Source organism: Hippopotamus amphibius, chromosome 10 (assembly GCF_030028045.1).
Source record: "Hippopotamus amphibius kiboko isolate mHipAmp2 chromosome 10, mHipAmp2.hap2, whole genome shotgun sequence".
Classification (NCBI taxonomy): domain Eukaryota; kingdom Metazoa; phylum Chordata; class Mammalia; order Artiodactyla; family Hippopotamidae; genus Hippopotamus; species Hippopotamus amphibius.
Genome location: NC_080195.1, coordinates 113,919,830 through 113,935,902, shown reverse-complemented (window position 1 = coordinate 113,935,902; position 16,073 = coordinate 113,919,830).

Sequence of the window (16,073 nt, the reverse complement as noted above, 5' to 3'; positions counted from 1 at the left end):
GCACAGCGCACGTGTGTCTGGGACTTTGTAAAGGGGCAACAGGTTTGTTCTCCTTCCATATTAGTTTTGACTTTCCCTTCCTGGGCTTCCTAGGTGGCGCAGTGGTTAAGAATCTGCCTGCCAATGCAGAGGTCACGGGTTCGATCCCAACTCCAGGAAGATCCCACATGCCGCCGAGCAAGAGCAACTAAGCCCGTGTGCCCAAAAAAAAAAAAAAAAAAGACTTTCCCTTCCTGCCCCCTGTACTCCCGCCCCCTTCTCAGATAGCCCAGTACTCTCTGGTCTCCCTCCTTCTGGAATATTCCTCAGTCTGTCTTTGACGTTTGTGGCCTTGGTCATTTTGAAGATTGTTGGCCAATCATCTTGGAGATTCCCTGAACTGGAGTTGGTCTGGTGCTTCCTCATGAGGAGACCACGTCCTGCGTCTTTGTACCAGACTATCACAGAGGCTGTGTTCTCTCCATATCAGCCTATGGGGGGCACACGATGCCTGCTTCTTCTGTTACCGGCGGCATTCGTTTTAACCATTGACTGAGATCTTTTCTTCATAATCCTTCTCCTTCTTTGTTGTTAACAGATGTTTTTCAGGGAGACTCTCTGAGACGATGTAAAATCTCATTCTTCATCTCAGTTTTACCCACTAACTTCTCTGTTGATGTTTCTCTGTCTTGCCCGAATTATTTTTATAGTTGTCGCCCAATGGGGATTCTCGCAAACCTTCATTCATCTGTGGGATTTCTACTGCAAGAAAAAAAATATTCCGTGAGTCCCATTAATTTGTTCATTTACTGGTTGATGTGTCGTGGATTCGTGGATTCCTGTTCTGCTCAGTGGGTTATATTCAGTTGCCATCCGTTTTGTTTTGTTTTGTTTTCGTTCTCAGATTATCCTAGATTTAGCCAGTGGGAGCGTCACCCTGGCTTCTCTGGCCTTGGGCATATCCCCTTCATTCCTTGAGTATCTTCTTACTTTCTGACACATCAAGGTGTTCCAGACCCCTCTCATTCCTCCTCTGCCGGAGCCCTGAAATAAGCCATTTCTCTGAAGAGTCTGATTCCTTTTAGTGGAGAATGGTGTTTGGAGACCAGGATCTAGGTGTTAAGTGTGTTGCTTCTAACTCATGTCTGGACGTTCCCAGGCCCTTCTGTGGACAGGCTTAGAAGGGAAACACACACACACACACACACACACACACGAATTTATCTGTGAATCCCGTAGACCTATTGACGTATGGTTCACACCCATAGCTTCAATTCCAGTCCAACACCACACGATGTATTCTGCGGCTGCCTCTCTCCAGGTTTGTATGTCTCCTCTCTGAGGATGAGAAACTCAGCTTCCATTACCTGTCTCCTTGCTTGTAGCCAATCTCCAACCCCCTTGGGCCTGCCTGCCACACTCAGGCTGACTGCCCTCCACATGGGCATCTCCCTAATGGCTTTTAACAAAGGAAAGAGGATGGAGGAAAGAAGGAGGGAAGGAAGGAAGAAGGAAGGGAGGGAGTGAGCACGGAGGACTATAATTGTTTCTTTCCTTTCAGTTCTATTAATTTTTATATCATGTAGTTTAACACTAATATTAGGTGCATAAATGTACAGGGTTGATTAATCAACCCCTTTATCATTTTTAAAATGACCTTCTTTGTCTACTGTGAAACCTTCATTGATATTAATGTAACTACTCCAGGTTTCTTTTGACTAATTTTAGCGTGGTATATTTTTTCCATCCTTCTACTCGTAACCTATTTATGTCATTATATTTAAAGTATATTTCCTGTAGGCATGTATTTGGGTATTGATTTTTTAAATCCAATCTGACATCCTCTGTCTTTTAATCAGGGTATTTAGATCATTTACATTTAACATGATTATTGATATGATTGCAGTTAAATTACCATCTTATTATTCATTTTCTAGTTATTTCACCTATTCTGTGTTCTCTGTTTTCTCTCTTTCTTTTTTTGGATTAACTGAGTTTTTATGACTTCATTAATGATTTTTTAAAATCATTTAAGGATTTCCTTTATCTTCTTTGTTGGCTTATTAGCTATAAGTTTCTCATTTTAGTGGTTGCTTTAGGATTTACAGTGTGCATCTTCACCTTATCATAGCCACCTCTCAGCAGTACCATGCCAGCTTATGGATGATGTAAGAACTGACAGCAGGTGCTTCTCAGTCTGTGTGCTTGGTTGTCATACATTTCATGGCTGTGCATGGCACGAGCCTCACACTACATTGTCATTATTTTTGCTTTAAACAGTCAATTAAATTTTTTAAGGAATTTGGTTAATAAGAAACAAGATCTTTATATTTGCCCATATGATTCCATTCCTTGAGCCCTTCATTTCACCTGCAGATCCAAGTTTCCATATGACATAATGGTCATATGGAAAAGACATTAATGTTAATATTTCTTGTAGAAAAGGTCTACTCATGCTAAATTATTTCAGCTTATGTATGTCTGGAAAAATCTTTATTCTGCCAATTTTGTTTATTTGGTATTGAAATATATTTGATTTACAATGTGTTAGTTTCAGGTGTATAGTAAAGTGACTCTGTTACACATATATATGTGTATATCTATATTCTTTTTTAAAATTCTTTTCCATTATAAGTTTCATTTTGCCAATTTTGAAAGATAGTTTTCCTGGGTATAGAATTCTAGAATGGATAGTGGGGTTTTTTTTCAGTACTTTAAAATATTGCTTCACTGTTTCTACCTTGAATTATTTCCAGTGAGAAATCTACTCTCCTTAATTTTGTTCCCCTAGACATAACATACCAATTTTGCTTTTAGATTTTTCTCTTTATTACCAATTGTATGCAATCTGATTATGACACAGCATGGTGTACTTTATGGGGTGGGTGGGTGTGTGTGTGTGTGTGTGTGTGTGTGCGCCTATGCACACCTGGGCTTATTTAATTTCTTAGATGTTTGAGTTTATAGTTCTTATCAGATTTGGACATTTTTCAGCAATTATTTCTTTAAATATTTTTTTTTCTGCACTTTCTCCTCTCTCCTTCAACACTCCAATTACACATTTATTGGGCCACTTGAAATTGCCCCAGAGATTGCTGTTACTTCATTAAAATTTTCCCTTGTGTTCTTTCTGTTTCATTTTGGATGGTTTCTATTACTAGCTTCTAGTTTACTAATCTTTTTTTTTTCCGCAGTGTCTAATCTGCCATTAACCATCTGGTGTAGTTTTCGTCTCTAGAAGTTTGATTTGGATCTTATATTTATCTTATATGTCTCTACTTAACATTTTCAGTCTTTCCTCCAGCTTCTTGAACATATGGAATACAGTTATGACAACTTTTTAATGTCCTTGTGTACTAATTCTATCATCTGTTCCATTTCTGGGTTGGTTTCAATTTACTGCTTTTTCTCCTCATTCTGGGTAACAGTTTTCTGCCTCTTGGCATATCTGGTAATTTTTTTTTGGATGGTAGACATTGTGGATTTTACCTGGTCCGGTGCTGTGTATTTTTGTATTCCTATAAATATTCTAGAGCTTTGTTTGGGGGACATAATTAACTTACTTGGAAACAGCTCTATCCTTTTAGGTTTTGTTTTTAAACCGTGTTACGTGGGATCCAAGCGACATTTAATCTAGGGCCAATTTTGCTTCACTACTGAGGCAAATACACTCCTCTACCCAGCGTCCCGTGGATTATTCAAAGCAGCCTGAGTTCTGAGATTGTTCCCTCGAATATGTTCGGGTCATTCTTTTCTGGCGTCACACATGTTTCCTCACACACGTGTGTTGATCAGTACACACTGAAGAGTCAAGAGACCGCTCTGTGCAGCTTTCTCCTCTCTGGTCCTCCCCCCATGTCTTCCCTGGACTCCAGCTCCAGCTCCTCAATCAGGGAGATGCTGCTTTACCTCATTCCTTTCTCATCCCTCCCTGGTCGCTGTTCTTCATTGCCTGATGGTCAATGTTTTAAAACTCATTCTTTCATATGTTTTGTCTGGTATTCAGTTGTTTCAAGCAGGATGGTAAATGCAGTCGCTGTTACTCCATATTGGTCAGAAGGGGAACTGAGACTAGTTACTGTTATAGCTTAGCTGATGTGTCCTAAAGCATCTACCACTGCATGTTTGTAGATGCTACATGAAAAAACTGTCTGTGGAAAATTCTGCCCAATTCTAAGCAGCTTGTAAATGAAAGAATGCAACAGGGATTTTCTCCAACTTGACCAAAAGATCACATACACATCTCACTAAGTCTAAACGAAACCTGTCCCCTCCTCACCTTGCCTTTAATCGGATCTCAAAAAGCCTCCATTCACCTCAACACCAACCATCACAAAAGAAAAGATGGCAGAAGGGATGTCAGGATGGAAACAGACAACCGTTCTCTTGTGTTTGGTATGTGCCTGGTCACACTTTATTATACAATTTGCCAATAGTTAGATAATTTATGAAGTGTCCTGCACAAGTGAGGGGCCCTGGAGCCTAGCTTCATTAGCTACACATTAAATCTGCCTCTGTTTTATTCATTTATAGTGAAAAACCTGTCACAACCTGTCACGTGGATTTCCTAATCTAGTAATGGGTCACAACCCACCGTGAGATGCTTTATCCTGCCCAGGTCTTCAGATAACTGGGTGTCAAGGGTGTCCCCTGTAGGAGGAAGCCAGGGGACCTGGGACTTGCTGGCTGAGGGAAGAGCTGTCCCTTTCGATCCTCAGTGTTTTGGGTGGCAGAGATGATAAGTAGTTAAAGTAGCAAGTGCACCAGACCTGTCTTTCTCTCTCATGTGATAAACACATCAGGATGAAACCTTAATTTGTTCCCCTTGAATCAGGAATTTGGTGTGTAAGGAAGCAGAGATTTGGTTCTAATGGTCTCAGTGATGAAAAGTAGGGGTTCACAGGCATTCAGGTTAAGTCCCCAAGTTGAGTTCATTGAGTTTATCAAGAACCTAAGACTCCACTCTTCCACTGCAGGGGGTGCAGTTTCAATCCCTGGTCGGGGAACAGGGAACTAAGATCCCACATGCCACATGGCACCCCCCCCCAAAAAAGGCTCGGTTTCCATTCACAAAATCAAAGACCAAAGATGGATTATTGATTATTGAATAGTTTGTAACGTTTGTTGTTATTTTTGTCTGTTTTTTTCGTAACGTTCAAGAACATAAAGTGCGAAATAGCCTCCTAGCCCTCGTTTAAAATCAAATCATTTCCATCACGTGCTGTTGGGTCTCTAAGAAGAGCTGAGCTCTGTTTGTAGCCATAGAATCTTAGAAACATCAGGGCACTTCTCCAGATTTGTTGCGTTGAATAGTTGGAAATGACTGTAGCCGACCACTAAGAAAGGTTTACACAGTTCAGGAGCTGAGGCTCTTTCTCTGCAAACTTACTTTGGTCCAAAGCCTTATAGTTGAAAGAGTTACCAGAGCTCTGGAACAGTCTTACAATGTATTACAACTTAGAAATTTGTTTTTTGAAATAACCATATTTCCAGTATCAATGCTAGGAATATAGTGTGTTCCCAATAAGTGATTTTCTTAATATGTCGAAGGCAGGGCCACATTATAACTTTTGTTGGCCCCAGACACTTTGGGGGAACATTTCTTCGGTAGAAACATATATATTAAAAATTATATTTTACATTTAAAGTACAATATGTTTTTCATTAAAAAAGAAAAATATAACTCAGGCTGAATTGAGTTAAAACATTTTCCAAAAAAAAAGAGGTAAAACATTTTCTTCAGCTCTTCAAAGCTCGTTTTTTTTCCTTCTGATTTTCAAAGAAATTAAAATATTTTGTGGTCCCTATAAACACACTTTTGTGGTTCCCCAAAAGTATCATGGACCCTAAACCCTGTGCCTAGTGGATAAACCAGCCCTGATTGCAGGAAGGATGAGGCCAGCAACTGTGCAAGCTGCCGAGAGACCCAGACTCCCCAGATAGAGAGATGGGACCTGGGCTTCCAGACTTTCTGGTTAAGAAGTTATTATTCAGTGGATGACCCCCTCCCAACATTTATGTTTATTTTTTTTTTGGCCTAATACCTGAGATGAGGAATTCTTACTGGGTTTTTTTTTAAGTATTTAAAAAAAATTAGTGCCCTTATGAAAGAGACCCCAGGGAGCCCCATCCCCCACCCTTCTGCCAGGTGAGGACGTGGTGAGAAGACCCCGTCTGTGGACCAGGAAGAGAACACTCATCGTGCGGGCCAGTGGCTCTGACCTGGCTCTGTGTTGACATCAGCACGGTGACTGTTAAGAGACACGGGTGCCACAGTCACAACCGTCCAGACGGGAAGTGACCCATCACCCCCAAGGGCAGCCTGACGTGCTCCCACAGTGGACGTGTGCACCGTGGTGTGGACGGGGCAGCTCAGCTACGCGCAGCAGCTTCTAGAAGAACCACACCCCCTGACCCCGGGCTGTCCGCCGTCATCACCTGGTTACCTGTGGAGGGGGCGAGGCTGGGAGGGAGTCCGTCCGAAGGGCCCCGGGTGCTGGTCACGTTTAGCTTCCCGATGCGGGTTACGTGGGGGCCGCCCATGGGTGACGACTCACGGAGCTGAACACAGGATTCATGCATTTTGATGTGTATTATGCTGCAGCAAACGTTCACAGCGTGACTGTAAAGTACACAGTGCTGGGCCCACCCGCAGGCCAATCAGAGTGTCCGGGGCAAGCCCAGGCCTGAGGCAGCCGTGCCCGCTCTCCGGGCGCCCCGGGCAGATTCCGATGTGGGAACTGAGCGCAGCGCCTCTCAGACAACAGTCAGTGTGCATCAGCTCGCCTCGCGTCTCGTTTACTGCAGCCCCTGCTCTCCCAGGCCCAGGCGGGCCCAGGACTCTGCATTCCTGCTCGCATCAGAACAAGCCGAGCGGAGGCGATGCTGCCCGGCACAGCAGCACCCTGGGGGCAGCCAGGTGGTGACCGTTCACTGTCCATGCCCAGGGCGCCTACGGACCTGCATTTTATTTTTTAATTTTGTAAATTTTTTAATTTTTATTGGCGTATAGTTGATTTACAATGTTGTCAGTGTCTGCTGTACAGCAAAGTGAATTATATATATACATATACCCACTCTTTTTTAGACTCTTTTCCCATATAGGTCATTACAGAGTATTGAGTAGCGTTCCCTGTGCTCTACAGCAGTTCCTTATTAGTTGTCTATTTTATGTACAGTAGAGTGTACATGTCAACTCCAATCTTCTGATTTATCCCTCCCCCGCACTTACACCCTGGTAATCAGAAGTTTGTTTTCTACATCTGTAACTCTGTTTCTATTTTGCAGATAAGTTCATTTGTAGCCTTTTTTTAGATTCCACATATAAGCGTTTTCATATGATATTGGTCTTTCTCTGCCTGACTTCACTTAGTATGACAATCTCTAGGTGCTTGCATGTTGCGGCAAATGGCATTATTTCGTTCCCTTTTATGGCTGAGTAACATTCCATTGTATGGATGCACCACATCTTCTTTATGCCTTCCTCTGTGGATGGGCACTTAGGTTGCTGCCATGACCTGCCTGTTGTAAACAGCGCTGCAGTGAACATTGGGGTGCATGTGTCTTTTGGAATGATGGTTTTCCCAGGGTATATGCCCAGGAGTGGGATTGCTGGATCCTATGGTAGCTCCATTTTTAGTTTTTTAAGGAAACTCCATACTTGTTCCTTAAAAAACTAAAAAAGGGACCTGCCTTTTAAATAAGCACCATGCTCCTTAGGCAGTTTTGAAAAATACTGATCCGCTTCCCCATTGCCTCTTCAGGTGGTGAGAATTTCCTTAGAATTCACTGTTTTTCTCCAAATGAGAAAGTTGGCTTAAGGGATTTCAGAAGCTACTTTAAAAAATGATTTTTAGAAAGGGGGAGAAACCAGCCAAGGGCAGCAGGCACATTCCAAGCTGGGAGGTGACTTGGGGCGGGCACTGCGCAGGTGAGGAAGGAAAACGGGGAACCCAGAGACACCCCTTCATCTCAAGGGAGGTTCCCCAGAGCCCCCACGCTGACGGCACCCTGGCCGACCAGCTGGAGACAGAGCTGGGACCTGCTGGGCGTCCTGAGCAAGGCCGACAGCCTGGGAGAGCGCCCGCCCCTCCGCTCTAGGGGCCCCCATTCTATTCCGATTTGCTTCTGGTTCTCCCCTCACCCATGACAGCAGTCCCCAAACTAAACACATTCAGCCAGAAGGAGCGGGGCGTTGCAGCCAGAGAAGAAGACTCTTCAGGTCAGGTCCTCGGGCCCGGGTGGGTTAACACTGCCATGCCGGCAGGTGTGACGAGAATCCCTGTGCTAGGAGCTGGCAGAGCGGGGACAGGTGTGTAGGGGCCTCCTTCCTGTGAGCCCCGGCCCCCTGCAGCCCTGGGGCACCCTGCCCGGCAAGAAGGGGGCCGAGCTGCCTGCAGGAAACAAGTCTGTCCAGCCCTGCCTGTGCCCGGGCGCTGGGACCGACCTGATTTGGGGCTCGGCTAAGAGACCCTGGCTGAGTGGTCCTCTAGGCTCACCGGCACCAGTGTTGCCAGTCTGCCTCCTTGTTTACTGGTTACTTCACTCCCAGCTTATTCGGAACCTCGGTGAGGAAGAGCAGTGCTAATTTGGGGAGGGGGCCCCACTCAGAGTGTCCAATATAAGGTGTAGTGAAAAGGGGAGTGGAAATGTCCCGATTGTTCTGCAGACCCCAGAAAGTTTAGTCTGGCGATGTTGGCCCTGAGCCCTGACAGCACTCCAGGTGCAACATGAAGCAGGTGATGTGCGAAGATCTGGAAAACAGCAGAGACTCGCAGCCAGCCAGGTCCCCACCATTCAGCCCCAGTGCACGTCGCTGGTTCCCAGGTTCTAGACCCATCGCTGCAGACACCTAAGACATAGCGTCCCCCTCATGGACCCAACGTCCACCTCCCTCTCCCCTCCAACCTGCTCTCAGCCCTGCAGCTCCACAGAGGATTTCACTCCCACCCATGGAGGACACCCGGCAGTTGCCCCATCCCTGCCTCTGCCTCCCCCCAGCCCAGATTCCTCACCAGGTGCCCCTACCCTCCGCAGAGCCCCACAGGACACAGTGCCCTCCCCACCCACCCTGCCAAAAGCATCTGCTTCAAAGTGTCCTGGGGTAGGAACTTCTCAAATTTGATTTTTATAAATTTATTTATTTATGTATTGGCTGCATTGGGTCTTCGTTGCTGCATACGGGCTTTCTCTAGTTGCAGCGAGCAGGGGCTACTCTTCATGGCGGTACGCAGGCTTCTCATTGTGGTAGTTTCTCGTTTGGGAGCACGGGCTCTAGGCGCACAGGCTTCAGTAATTGTGGCACATAGCCTCAATAGTTGTGGTTCACGGTCTCTAGAGAGCAGGCTCAGTAGTTGTGGCGCATGGGCTTAGTTGCTCCGCAGCATGTGGGATCTTCTCGGACCAGGGATCAAATCCGTGTCGCCTGCATTGGCAGGTGGATTCCTAACCACTAGCACCACCAGGAAAGCCCTCAAAATTTAATGTGCATTGAAATTCCCCAGGCTCTTCTTCAAATGCAGGCTTAGGGACTTCCCTGGTGGCTCAGTGGTTAAGACTCTGCACTCCCAATTGCAAGGGGCCCAGGTTCGATCCCTGGTCAGGGAACTAGATCCCACCTACATGCCACAACTAAGGAACCCTCGAGCTGAAACTAAGACCCAGCACAACAAAAAAAAATAATTTTTTTTTTTAAGTGCAGGTTTGGCTTCCACGGGGCCTGAGGATCTGCATTTCCTACAAGCTCTGACATACTGTACAAACTCTTCCTTGTTCAGCCCTTGGCTAGTTCCCCTTCCCTTTAGGGCTAAGACCCTGCTTTCAGCATGGCCACTTCTGGCCAGGTCCTGCCTGCATCTCCACACTCATCTCCATCAGGTCCAACCAAACACGTTTAACATCAGCCGCAGGGGCCAGAAGCCAGCACGGCCTGCTCTTACTTCCTGGCCTTTGAACTCCCTGCTCCTCCTGCTCCTCTCTATGCCTGGCCCTCCCGGCCCCACTTCCCCTTCAGGCTTGCTGACTTCTGCTGGTGCCCAAGACCCTGTTCAGACTTTCCCGGACCCATGGCCTCCCCTCACAGTAGGGCTCTCTTTCCTCTGTGCCCCCTACACACACTGTTCCGTAGCTAATGGTTCAGGGGTACCTTTGTCCATCCCTCTGGACTGGGAGCCCTTGTGCAGCTTTCGCTGGGTCTCCCCAAGGGACAAGAGCCTGCCCCTGGTGGTTCACTTTTGGAAGCAATCCTAGGGAACAGGTAGGGGCTGGGAAGAAGGCCCCACCCCCGAGAAGGTAGAGTATTAAGCTAGTTATGCTGTGGGCACAGGGGCTGGCCCCTCCTGCTGGGGCTTCTCTGAGTACAGGCAGAGGGGACCTCTGAGAAGGAAGACACAAAGAGGGCAGTGCTTGTCCTGCATCTCCTGTCACCACCAGTCAGGGCTGGCCCAGAGCATACTGATGTTCTGTCATTTCAAGACTTATGTGTGTTCCAGAATGGTTGTGCTGTCCATGAGGAGGTAATAGAGAAAGCTGGTGCTAGGATCCATCCATCCATCCATCCATCCATCCATCTGCCCATCCATCCACCATCCATCAATCATTCATCCATCCATTCATCCATTCATCCATCCATTCATCCATCATTCATCCATCTGGTGCAGAGACAAAGTGGTGCTAGGATCCACCAGGCACAGCCAGTCATCAGGCAGGACTGAGGCTAAGGGTACATCAGGAGGGGCCAAAGCACCTGACACCAGGCAGGACTGCAGCTGCCCCTGGGCGTGACCCAGACCAGGGACCACCGCACCGGGCATGAAGCTGGCTGTGAGCTGTGAACACAAGGATGTTGAATAAATGGATGGGTGGTTGATTGATGGATGATGGATGATGGATGGATGGATGATGGATGGATGGATGGATGGATGGATGGATGGATGGATGGATAGATAGATGATGGATGAATGGATGGATGATGGATGGATGATGGATGGATGGGCAGATGGAGGGATGGATGGATGGGTGATGGATGGATGGATAGATGATGGATGGATGGGCAGATGGATGGATGGATGGATGGATGGATGGATTATGGATGGGTGGATGGATGATGGGTTGATGATGGATGGATGGATGATGGATGGATGGATGGATGAACAGATGGATGGATGGATTGATGGGTGGATCAATGGATGATGGATGGATAGGTGGATGATGGACAATGGATGGATGATGGATGGATGGATGGGTGGCTGAAAACAAGTAGCTTTGTTTTCTTTGCGGATCTGCTTGTCAGGCTGACAACCAGGAACTAATCAAGGCCTCTCCTGAAGGTGGGTGTCGAAGCATATCTGGAGCATACAGCCCACACCCACCACCACTCGGAGAACCAGCCTCAAGACAGAGGCTGAGGACCAGCCCATTCTTGGCTGATTCTCCATCTTTCTGAGGCCTCAACCAGTGCTGGCACCCATTTCTCAGTTGAAGACTTTGAGGTCAGACAGACATTGCTCAAATTTGCAGATAAAATCAAAGCTGGAAGAATACCAAATAGATCATGGGCAAGGCAAAAAGAAAAAGAAAAAAAAATCTTTGTGGGAGCAGGAATAAGCTGGGCCTCTGCAGAACTGCTTCACACGTTGGGAGGAGGTTAGGGTTGGTTAGAGATGCTAGAATCCATTTACCCCTCTAGGTGTCAGGGCATTAGAAACACCTTCAAAAGTGTGTGAGAAACAACACTGAGGCGTGCGGGGTTGGGCGGGTGGGACATGGTCTGTCTGGGGGACAGCTTAAACCGAACAAGAAGATAACGGAAACACGGTGGGTCTGCCGGTGCTCAGATGCTGATGTGAAAACAGCCAGGAGAGCAAACACTGGCTCTTTAAACTGGAAACGTGAGTATGTGAAATGAAAAACAAGTTATATTTGCTAGTGGCTTCCGCACATGTTTATTTTGGAACTCACTGTCACAGCATCCTCCTCTAACCCCCACCAGCATCCATGTGTCTTCTTCCTCTCCCGGGACAAGAGAACAGCCGAGCCCCCGTGTAAACCCCCAGAAAAGCTGAAAGGGTCCCCGGCACTGCCTGTGTCAGGAAGCACCAGCTCCTACCAGAATTTTGTTTTCTGTAATAATCCAAATGCATTGGACTACAGGTTTGCTTCTCTGTCTTCACCCTGTGGTGTGGTTCCCTGCTTATAAGGGACGTCAGCAAAGTAAAGTGAACGTAAACCAGAACAACGGAAAACCCGAGACCTGATCCGGAACCCATGGGGATCGAGCTCCTGAAATGGGACTGTGGTTGAATTTCCCTCTGAGTCAGGAGGCCGCTGAGGAGCCAGCCGTGGCCGCCTATACAGTCACGTCTCAGGTTCAACGGGGGGACGACCACAGGCTGGCGGTAAAGGAGGAATTTATGACTTAACTGAAGGGTCCTTGGTGAAATAACCAAGTCTGCTGTGTTTCTGAGAGACCAGAAATGTTCTTTAAACAAATTGTTTTTATATTGGACCCTGTTAAAAGCTGAAGGTCCATCGTTAATGTTAACTCAGGGAGATTCTTCCCATGGGGGACAGAAGCGAGGTGCTTTTTCCTCACAATTTAACTTAAAACAAGACAGAGTTTCAGAATCCCAGAAGAAAGGCTGCTCTAGGTGTAGGTAAGCACCTGATTCTGTGAGTCGTCTTTCCGAAGCTGGATGTCGATGTGGCCCCAGCGCCCACGGGTCTCCCTGCATCCTCGATGACTTTCACGGACCAGGGCCTGATGGACCAAGTTCTGTGTGGCGTTTGCTACCAATAATTTGCTGTGACTTGTGTTCTCACCCAGACCAAAGCCCACCTATGTCCCCAAAGTGGAGAACCACGGGGCCCCTCTATTCTAGTCCACAATTATCTATAGGCCTGTACTGGGGGCCCAGGCTCCCGTGACGGGTGAGGGACAGCTCAGACGCAGGTGCTGCTCGGTGGGGCTCTCCATCGGGAAGGCCACCCATACAGATTACAAGCGCGGAAGGGATTTCAGAGGGGACGGGCAGGTGACGGTGGCGTGAGCCCCACCGAGGGCTGAAGGGCACCCCCCCTGCCCCGGGGGGGACCCAGCCAGGCCGGCGTGCCAGAAGGGCGCCTCCAGAGGGAACGACTTAGAAACCATAGCGCTGCCGGGAGAAGAGGGTGGGAAAGAGCACGTGGGGCCTGCGGATGCCAACCCCGCGCGCGGAGCAGGAAGAGAAAGCAGGGCGGGTGGAGAGCGTGGCGGGGTGGTGGCGGCACAGCCTGGAGGAAACGGCCTGCTTTCCCCCGACGAACGTACGGGCTCTCGCCTGCCAGGGAGCTGGGTCCCAGGGTTCGTGGGTGAGCCGTGGGCAGTGAGGGGAAGGCCGCGTGAGACGTGGGGCCAGGTGTCCAGGCCTGCGAGGGGGACCTGCTGGCGCCCAGGGCGCCTAGCGCCGGTGAGCGCCTGGGGCTGGTGCGCCCGGGATCGCCCCCCCCCCCCCCAGCCTGTTTGTCTCGCAGCTGCACCCGTGGAACCCGCCCAGCTGTCCCCCTCACGCCCACAGGAGACAGAGCACAGCTTCTCTCTCCTTAAAATAGGAACACCCTCCCTGCCCCGAGCCCGCACAGCCTTAGCCTCTGAGGGGCTCTGCTTCCCAGCCCGCGCGGCTGCCTTTGCAAACCCTTGAGCCCTGTGCAGCCCGGGGAGGACAGGGGAACTGGGGCTGCCGCCGGCCCGCAAGGACCCTCTGTGTGTGTTAGAGAAAGATGCCCCTTCCTCCAGGCAGATGCACCAGGATTCAGGGCAGCCCCAGTCACCCCTTCGCCTGATGTCCTTGTGCAGTGAGCAGCCTGAGCAACTGAACAGGAGGTCAGGAGTCGTCATAGGAACCCCTAAGGGGTCTCAACCTCCAGGGCTGCTGCCAGGGCCTCCGCTGTGCAGTGAAAAGAGGCACAAAGGGGGTATCCAGTGGGGCGGACCTTGGGCCCCCAGGGAACCCAGAGAAGAAACGGGAGGGAGAGGAGGGCTGTTCCCACCTAGTGTGTGTGAGTCTGAGACAAAGGAATACCCAGACACGGAAGAGAAGCCACAGGCTGGCTCCTTCACTCCGAGTTTTCAGGCTTCATGGACGTAAAATAAATGCAGCACGGAGAACTTTGGTTTTTAAATGCATTTATTGTCCATCCTAGATCAAGATGAATAACCGCAAACTTCCCCTCATGCGGAGATGGGATAACGGCATGACCCTTGATTTTGACGCCAAAATCACACTTATTTCAAGTAGAAGCGTTTCAAATCAGGGAAGCCGTTCTAGCATCCAGCAGTCGGGGGACTCGGGGCTGTCAATGGCTCACGAAGGTTGCCCTGCACTTGAGTCCCTGCCCAGGAAGCCCCAAGGATGCTTGTAAGGGGAGAATGCGGACACGGAGTCGCCTGTAGTGACCAGAGGTCACAAGGGACCACTCTCGGCCTGTGATTCACCACCCACGACGGGCGGAGAAAATCCCGGGTGACTGTGGGCACTGGTGCATATTCAGACTCTGGGACCTTGACTTGGGTTCTGTCTGGACATTCAGGCAGCTGCTCTTCGCCCGAGGCCCTGCTGGGGAGAGAGGGGCGCTCCTCCACCCAGCCCCACAGGCCCTCCCCGAGGGAGACAGAGGAGACGTCCCTGTCCGGCACCAACAGGCTGACTTTACACTCGGGGCCAACAACCAAAATTTCACTTGAAAGCTTGCTTGTTGATTTTCACTGCATTCATTTATTCGTTCATTTGTGAATGAAATCTACTGCCCGCCACACCGGTAAACAGAGGCTGTGGCAGCCATCAAGCCATCACACTACAGCTGCCCGCTGGTGAGCCCTGAGGGAGCTCAGGATGGAAACAGGGTGCCCGCCGTCTCGCCAGCAACCCCTGCAGACATCCATGCCCCCCATCCCCCCTGAGAAGACTCAAGATGGGAAAGCACAGGACACTGGCCCCAGGTAACTAAGGCGCACATCTAAGGAATGATTTCAGTGGGCCCAGACTCTTGCATCTTCCCACATCTAGAAAAGCGCTAAATTACTTAACTTGAGAGGTCTGGTCTTTCTTTAATTAACAGTGATCCTTTTGGTTTTTGTTGCAAAAACTCCTGCATATCCTGGCTCCCCCCCTTGCCTCTTCAGAGCAGTCCCTCGGAGCGATCTGAGACACTGTGTCCCAGGCTGGAAGTCTGCATAATGTCCACCAAATAAAACTTAACTCTTGACTTGTAGGTTGTGTGATTTTTCAGTTGACACATTCAGTCATCCAACAAATATCCACCGAGCCTGTGCCCTCTGACCTGTCTCCTATTTCGCGCTGGAACACGACACTGCAGAGGACAGGAATTCCCGGTCTCGTGAGGGAAGAGACACAGAAGAATGACCACTTCTGCACATCACCCAAGAGGCCTCGAGAGGGCCGGCCAGAGCCAACGGAGAGGCCTGGGAGCTGGACCACTGCCGGCACTGTGCTCTTACACACGTGTGTTAGCTTGTTCGGTCCTCTTAGAGATAAGAATAATAACCCCAGTGCACAGATGAGGAAACTGAGGCACAGAGAGATGAAATTACTTGCCTGAAATCACAGGGGCCAAATCTGCCCTCAGGCGGTCTGACCTGGAGCCTGAGGTCTTAACCCCCATGTGACAGTTCCTGTTAGGGGGCGACTTTGACCTGATCCTGGAAAGAGGAGAGATGTTTGCAGGTTCCGGAGAAGGAGGGAGTTGCAGGCAGAGAATGGCCTGGGTGACGCCGACCATTGGCTTGATCTAGGGTCTGAGGAGGCCCCACAGGAGGCTGGACGTGGCTGGGGAGGGCCCAGCGGGACCCTGAGAGGGGACAATTTGCCATTGCTTCCAGGCTGAGGGCAAGCAGCTCTACCCGCCTGTTGGCATCACAGGAAGACAACCCTGGTTGCAGCGGGAAGGACCAATCCCAAGGGAGGGGGGCAGGGTCTCTTGTCCCCGAGAGCAGACTGTGCACACCTGGGTTCAGGCACAGACGGCAGCCCTAAACCCAACTTAACTCTGGGGCTCGAGCTACAAACCTCTAATCCAGATAGAGAGATGCATCCCAGATA